Source organism: Humulus lupulus, chromosome 3 (assembly GCF_963169125.1).
Source record: "Humulus lupulus chromosome 3, drHumLupu1.1, whole genome shotgun sequence".
NCBI lineage: Eukaryota > Viridiplantae > Streptophyta > Magnoliopsida > Rosales > Cannabaceae > Humulus > Humulus lupulus.
The window spans coordinates 31,503,038-31,511,240 of record NC_084795.1 but is presented as its reverse complement, the minus strand read 5'-3'; the positions used below and the strand labels follow the sequence as shown (position 1 = coordinate 31,511,240).

General features: G+C 38.2%; 1 non-coding gene across 1 annotated transcript; it reads left to right on the top strand.

The window, feature by feature from the left end:
- Positions 1-6,888: 6,888 nt before the first annotated feature.
- LOC133828122 (small nucleolar RNA R71) lies at positions 6,889-6,995 on the top strand. Its single transcript, XR_009890761.1, has one exon. It is a non-coding gene; the product is annotated as a small nucleolar RNA R71 (small nucleolar RNA).
- The last annotated feature ends 1,208 nt before the right edge of the window (positions 6,996-8,203 follow it).

The window sequence follows — 8,203 nt, the reverse complement described above, 5'->3', positions numbered from 1 at the left end:
ACCAATGTCCTTACGGTACTGACAGTATTTTCTAAGGTCCCTCTGGGACCGATCTTTTCTCATCGATGGGGGCCTCTTGAAGGGAACCCACTCTTCATTCGTGATATAGATATGTTCTCTGGTGTCCGTCAGGTTTGTATAGAAGGTGTAAGCCACTTTCCTGGGGCCACTCTCGCGTTTGGACCTTCTCTGGTGGTCATCTCTCTGCCCCTTGTACGCTCTCTTCTCTTTTGTCCCATTCGATCCTTCATGGGTTGAGGGCTTAGCATGGGATTTGTTTTTTCCTACCTTTAAGTTCTCATGGCCGTCCTCGACATGAATGTACTTTTGTGCCCTTTTGTAGAAGTCATCTAAGTCGGTGACTTACCTTTTGAGCATATTATCCCAAAGCTTGCTATGTGGGCGCACTCCCGCCGTGATTGCCATCTTGAGTTCTCCCCTGGCCAGGCTTCCCACCTTGGTCGCCTCCATGTTGAACCTATGAATATAGCTCTTTAAACTTTCTCCTTCACCTTCCTTTATGTTAGCGAGACTGGTGCCCGACATGGTGTAATCTCGCACGGCATGATGTTGTTGGAGAAACTCATCAAAAAATTGCTGCCATGACCTAATGGTCCTCGGCCTCAGCCTCTTAAACCATTTGTAAGCAGGCCCTTTCAGCATGATAGCAAAACAGTGACCTCACTCTGCTATTGATTCCTCTCAGCTTCATTAAATCATTGAAGGTGTCCAAGTGGTACTTGGGGTCCGAGGTACCCTCGTATGGGGTCATATGGGGTTCTTTAAAGTTGGCCGGGAGTCGCTCCAACTGGATTTCTTGCATGAAAGGTGGCTCGTAGTCGAATTCTTCATCATTAATGTGCCCCCCAGACGTCGTGACAATCTTGCTCCGAAGGCTCCTCATCTCGGTGTCTAGCTCTTGTCGCCTCTTATGTAAGGAGTCCCTTATCTCAGTAGGAATGACCTTTCTCCTTTCTCCGTCTTTCGGAGGGGCCACAGGGGGCGTTGTCCTCACTTTTGACCTCTTCCCATTGAGCTTTTCTCTTAGGTCAGGCATCGCTTCCTTAGTGGTGACTTCGGCCTCATTCCTAAGACCATCATTGTTCCTCCGTCTTTGCTCCTGGGGATATTTCACCTGTCTAGGTCCTTCATGGTATTTTTTCTGAGGGGTGTTGTTGGTGGAGAATCGGGTTCTCCCATCATCCACGGGGACATCGGTTTCCCCTCTTTCTTGCTCTTTCTTCATGTGCTTCGGAATGGTTAGGTGATAACTCTACAAAATAGAGTTATTTTACCATCTTTTATGTGCTAATTGTTGCTTAATTCTTGAGTTTTTAATTAATTTATTAAGTTTTTAAGTAATTTTGAATTTATTAGGTTTATTTTGATTTATATATTTTTGTGTGTTTTTATAGTTATATTATTGTAAAACGTTATAGTTTAATTATTTAAAATTAATATTGTTAAGTTATGAGTAAAAAGATGTAATTTTGAGCTTAAATGTTTAAGTAAATTAAGTTTTAATTAATATTTTCATGAAACTTTTGTTGTATATTTTATTATTGAAAATATTTAGTTTTAATTTAATTTATGTTTATTTTTGTAGATAATTTGTTGCATGTTTTTGCTCTTGAAAAAGCAAGAAAAATGAGAGAAAAGTGGTATTTTTGGGAGAAAAGCTAAAGAATTGGGCATTTTCCTCAAGCCAAGCCCATCAGCTCCTTCAACAGCCACTTGGGCCTCCTTCAGCAGACCAGGCCCACGCCCAGAAGCCCACCTGCCTTCCCACGTTGACTCACCTCTCCAGCAGCTTGCACCAACACATAGATGCACCCATTCAGCTGCCTAATTCCCACCTGTTGCCAACACGCCCAAACTGTTACCCAGCCAAAGCCTCTTCCGCCTGGCCATGACCCAGCAGCACCGCAGGCCAAAGCTGCCACCTTCCCACATGCCTGCAGCCTTCGGCCCAGCACAGTCCACCTGCCATCAAGCTTATTTTCCCAATTTGTCTTGAGCCCATAAATTTTCCAAAAGCACCATTGTCCCCTTATATCTAAAAATATCACTTTTTACCTCACTTTCTACACATTTTACCCCAAAACATTATTATTACACCCTATATTTTACCCCTATTTACCATATTATAATTAATTAAATTAATTTAATCAATTTAATTCATTTGAATTGATTATTTTAATACCTTATTTTTTTGCTATAAATAGGGAGTTTTGAAGACCATTTAGGGTGTCATATTTGAGGGGGAGGTTACCATACCAAAAACTCTACATATTTCAAAACCTCTCCATTCTCTTCATCTTCTTCTTTTTTTGGTTATTTTCTATGTATTTTTAGAGGAAATATTTGGGGGTTTCTCCTCCAAATTTTCCAATTTATTTGTTATTCTAGTTATGTGTTTCTAATATTTTTAAGATTATTAAGGTGATGATGAAACAATTTGTAACTAGATAATATTTATTTTGTATGTTGATTTCCCATTTTGTGCAACAAAGTTTATGGAATTTTCTTTTTCAAATATCTTCTTTCATCTTAAATATCATGTATTTTGGATTGTTAGCACATATTTACACTTTGTTCTTCATTAGTGCTAAAACATAATATTCTTTGTGTAAGATGTGTCATTAAATTGTACACATCCATGCTTAGAACAAAAATATTATGTTTTGCCTTATAAATAATGTTCATTGATTTATTTGTTATTTCATTAGATTGATTTATACTAAATGCTTTGAAATTATAATTTTGAAAAGTGAAGAAAAATCCTATATTTTTAGAAGTAATTTGTGCTTAAAATTATAAATCTATTTAGAAAATGATAGTTTGATTTATTTTAACTATCACTAAAACTTGGGAATCAATGTACTTATAAATATTATTGAACTTATATTTTGTGGATTCTAATCCTTTATAATCTTATTTTACTATCTTGTTTATTATTATTAATTTATGTTAATATATTGTCTTTAATTTCTTTATTATTATCTTTTATTTTATTTTTATTATACAAAACTCCCATCAATCTTTGGAACTAGGTAAGAATTTATTAATTTTGGTTTAAAATAGTTTTCTTTTCGATTTTAGACAACTCCTTTGGGTTCGACCTCGTGCTTACACGAACACTATTCTATAAATACGATTCGTGCGCTTGCGAGTATAAATATTTAAAACATACCCATTTTGGGTCCATCATTAGATTCGATTTTCCTTGCAGAAGGTCGTTTAAGACCTCCTACATGTTCTCTAGCATGGCTTCCAACTTTCAGTTTTACTTGTGCAACTCGCGAATTTCGTCCACATAGAAGCGAATCCTCGAGCTGGAACTCGCCGAGGGTACATGGGGGCTTTTGCTTGGCCTCCGCATTGAGAGACCTGGGTCTCGGTAGCCAGAGCGGGGTGCCACCGGGGGTCGGGGATGTGGAGGCACTGGTGGCTCTAGGTGACCTCTGTCGAGCTAGATAGCTAGAAAAAATGCTTCCTTCTCCTCCAATGGTGGAGGGCGTTCCTCCAGCATGTCCCTCTGCTTAGGTGGAGGGAGTTACTTCCGGGAGGCCCTCAGTTGCTCTCGGTCCAGGCGAACCTCAACATCATGTAGTTGACGTAGGCTCGTTTTGAACGCCTTAGCATTTCTCTCTTTCTGAAGGTGATGAAAGAACGTTGGCTTGATACTCGTTCTTCCCACATACGACGCCAAACTGTTGACGCTGAGAACTCTTCAACGATATAAGGTCAGAAAACTCGAATTATATTGCGAAAGATAGCTAGGAAGAAGATGGAAAGAACTTGGAAGTGCAAAAATACAGAACTACAATGGAGCAAAGATCATATATTCCTTAATTGTTTGTGATACAAAGAATTTTCCAACCCCTCAACCTGAGGGGTCGAAGCCTATTTATGGGTGGGCTCTATTGGCCCCTGATACAAGTAGGTCCCAGGGGACAAGGACGTATGCAGGTACATTGCCAGGGTAGTGGCTCAGGACATTGTGGTGCTACTCTGACAATGCCAGAGTAATGGCATAGAACATTGTACTGTCGACTCTGGCATATGGTTGAGGATGCTCAGGTAGTGCCTCCACTCTCCGTACAGGTTCGTACCGCCACTACTTGTTAGACGCAGATGCAGGGCCATGCCTGTGTCCTCCTCAGGATTGTACATCATGTACTCCTATACATGCCTTGTAACTAATGGCCCTTCTTATATATTCAAGACACATCTTTTTTCCAAATTTTCTCCCATTCTGCTAAGTGTTGTTGATCTTGGGAATCCATCTCTACGGTATAGTGGGTTTCCCCGGGATGTCATGAGACGAGTTTGTAACATCGAGGACACACATGTTCAATCCAATCCATTGGTGGGTGACATTGGTGCCTACGGGGCCTAGCCCAGATCTTGCATAGCTAGACTGGCCCTCAGGGGTACCTCTATCCAAAGACCCCAATGCGTGACGCACGGAGAGCTATGTAAAGGTCTTCGTAGTAAGCCACCCTTACACGTCTCGGCCCCTCGCGCAGTGAGCCACGCCCACGTGTCTCAGGGCCTGCGCAGAGAGCCATCCTTCTTCGCCTTGCCCCTCACACAACGAGCCATCCTTGTGCGCCTCGGCCCCTCGTGCAGCGAGCCATCTATTTGCGCCTCAGCCCCTCGCGTAGCGTGCCATCTCAGCGACTCGGCCCTTCGCGCGGCGAGCCATGTCCGTGTGTCTTGGCCCCTCGCGCAGCGAGCCATCCCAATGCCTCATCCCCTCGCACAGCAAGCCATTCTCGCGTGTCTCGGCCCCTCGCGCATCAAGCCTCGCGTAGTGACCCCTTGCTCCACATCCCTCACATAGAGAGGGTGACTTCTCGGGGGACCTGTGCGTGGGTCCTTAGGCGCGTGCGGGAGGTTCGTCGAGGCGGCTTCGTCTAGAGTACTCTTCACATGACGCTTGGGATGCTTCACGAGGGTCTCGCATCGGGTCTTCTCAGCAAGGTCTCCTTGGCAAGTAGCATTTTGCATAGCGAGATGCCTCCATATACAAAGCCTTCAAGAATGAACACTACTTTAAATATTTGTTGGGAAATTATCCCACATGCACACTATCATTATATAGACATAGGTTGCTTAATTGACAAAAGTATCTGTATAGCTTGTGTAGTAATTAGGTTTCCATGCTTAATGCCTTCTATATGTTTTAGTTTATCACAGAGATGTAGAAAACCTGCATATAGGCTGAGATCTTATATCTTGAAAAAAAATAGGAATCGATTTATGTTAACCTGCTATTAGAATAGAAATAAAGAAATCTAGAATTGATTAATAAAATTAGTAGAATGAAAAGTTGATAAAATTAACACCCTAGATCTTTTTTCATAGTGATTTAAATCTTTTATTTAGTTGTTTTTGTTTAGATTTATTTTCAAATTTAAAAATCAAATTCTTAGTTGCCAAATAGAAATTTAAAGAACAATTAGTTGTACTTGGAAGATAGTCTTTGGAACGATACTTTACTTATCATATATTACTTGAATCGATTGCGTGCACTTGCGTGTATACATATTTTCACGATCATAAACATAGCAACCTAAGAACTACACAAACCATACAAGTACTCTCGTCCAATATTGAAATTTGTGTCTAAACAATTATAGCATATTTAACTCTCACTTTTCAAATTTTGAATTAAAATCATATAAATCATGCAAATGGTGATCAAACATTCACAAGCATTAAACACAAATTAAATAGATAAAAAGTATGATGAAAAAATCATAAAACTTGCATTTAATAATAATAATAGAATATCAAAAGACTACATTAAAACTCTAGAAAAGAAAATTAGTGCATGAAAAAGAATAGAAAAAGAAGTAAGAGATGAAAAAGAGGAAATAGAGAGAGGTCAAGAAGAAAGAGAGAGATATAATCTAAAACATTCTTTTTATAGTGATAAGGTTGTGAAAGGAATTTTCTAGATGTTTCCGCTTGCTACTTGATAATGATCCAAAATATCTTTATTTGCATTTCAAATCCCGTAACTCTAGCTTATATAATCTTGTAGGTCGAATATCACTACGTAAACGTTCGAATCTGACTTTTCTTCTGAAACAAGTTTTCGTAGGTCTTTGAATAAGCTTTCAAACACCACCAAAAACACATAAGTCAGATAAGTAAGTCAGGTGTTATGATCCAAATACCGAAACTGTCTGAAATTCAAAATATCTCAGATTTTTGCAACAATTTAAGTTTGAATTCTCCTTTATTTTCTCCAATCAATTCAAATAAATATCTTCTATTGTTTTTCTTTTGATTGAAGATAATATTTCAAATAAATTTTGAAATATTTTTCTAATATCCATTTAACAAATGACAACCTAAAAAATACAACAACCACACATAAAAAGAACTAAAAATATAGTAATAATAATAAAACTAAAAAAACTAAGACTAAAAAGTATTAAAAATCTATCCAATCAGACTGTGTGCCAGGTTGTTTCATATGTGTTGGCTGATGTGGTTGTGGCTGTGGAGGTGGGTATTGTGGCTAATTTTGAGGGAAAGGTTGTTGTGCAGCTTGATTATTTGTCCAAGATAAGTTAGGGTGATTCCTCCACCCTTGGTTATATTACATCGAAAAGGAGTTGTTGGTTGGTCTTTGAAAATTTCCTATAGCGTGGACTTGTTCCATAGGTATATTATTTATATCCATGGCAGGACACTGATTTAATGGATGAACATTCCAACTGGTAGTTGTTCATTGCCATCTTCACTTGCAATTCATACGCCTCATTAGCACTCTTGCTCATGAGCGCACCTCCTGCTACAACATCTATTATGGTACTAGTAGTACCATTCAACCTATTATAAAAATTATGGACCAGAATCCACTTCTCTATACCATGATGTGGGCACTTCCTTAACAATTCTTTAAATCTTTCCCATGCATCATACAACGATTCCCCTTCTATCTGGTAGAAATTATTGATTTTCCCTCTCAACTTTGCAGGTTTTGCTGGAGGGAAAAACTTTCCTAAGACTTTCTGGGCTAACTCCTCCCATGTTGTAATAGAATTAGCTTGCAGTGAAATTAGTCAACTCTTCGCCTAGTCTCGTAAAGAGAATGGAAATAATCTAAGTTTGATCGCATCATCACTCATCCCATTCATCTTAAATGTTGCACATAGCTCCAGAAAATTGGCAATGTGCAAATTTGGATCTTCCGTGGGCAACTCCCCAAACTAAACAGTTGACTGCACCATTTGTAATATTGTTGGCTTAATCTCAAAATTATTTGCAGCAATAGCAGGGTGTCTAATTCATGAATGTAATCATGTGACAGTAGGAAGTACATAGTCTCTAAGCGTCCTTGGTCCTCATTCCACTGAAACCTCTGCAATATTTGGTATATAATTCACATTAGCAGCATTGATTGCTGCATTTTCTTTATCTTTCAGTTTTGTCTGCACGTTCTTTCAATTTCAAGATCTGCCGGTATGAGTTCCTCTTGTCTACTTCGTCGCATATAACAATAATACCTGAAACACAATACAACCTCGATCCAAATGAGTATAAAATATAAAAACCAAATTAGAACAAAAAATAATTAATTTTGATATTGGATAATAAGTCCCCGGCAACAACGCCAAAAACTTGATCGGTAAAATATGCACACAAGTGTACGTGGTCGTGTAAAGTATTAAATTCTGAAAGAACGAATATCGTCCCACAATGACTATTAACCCATTACAAAGAATTGCTCTTTACTTTCTACCTGGCAAGTAAAATTAAGATGAATAGATCTAACTATAAACACAATTTCAATAAATAGAAACAAAACAATTAATCAAAGGATAAAAATCAATAATAAAAAGACCAAGGGTATTAACTTTATCAACTTTTCATTCTATTATTTTTATTAATCAGTTCTAAATTTCTTTCTTTCCATTCTAATAGCAAGTGAATCGACTCCTATTCTTTTTCAAGATATAAGATCTCAACCTATATGCAGGTTTTCTACATCTCTGTGATAAACTTAAACATATAGCAGTTATTAAACATAGAAACCTAATTGCTATACAAGCCATACATGTACTTTCGTCCAATATGTAACCTATGTCTATATAATGATAGCATATTCAATTCTCATCTTTTTGAATCAAAATCATAAATCAGGCAAATATTGTTCATATATTTACTAGCATTAAGCGAA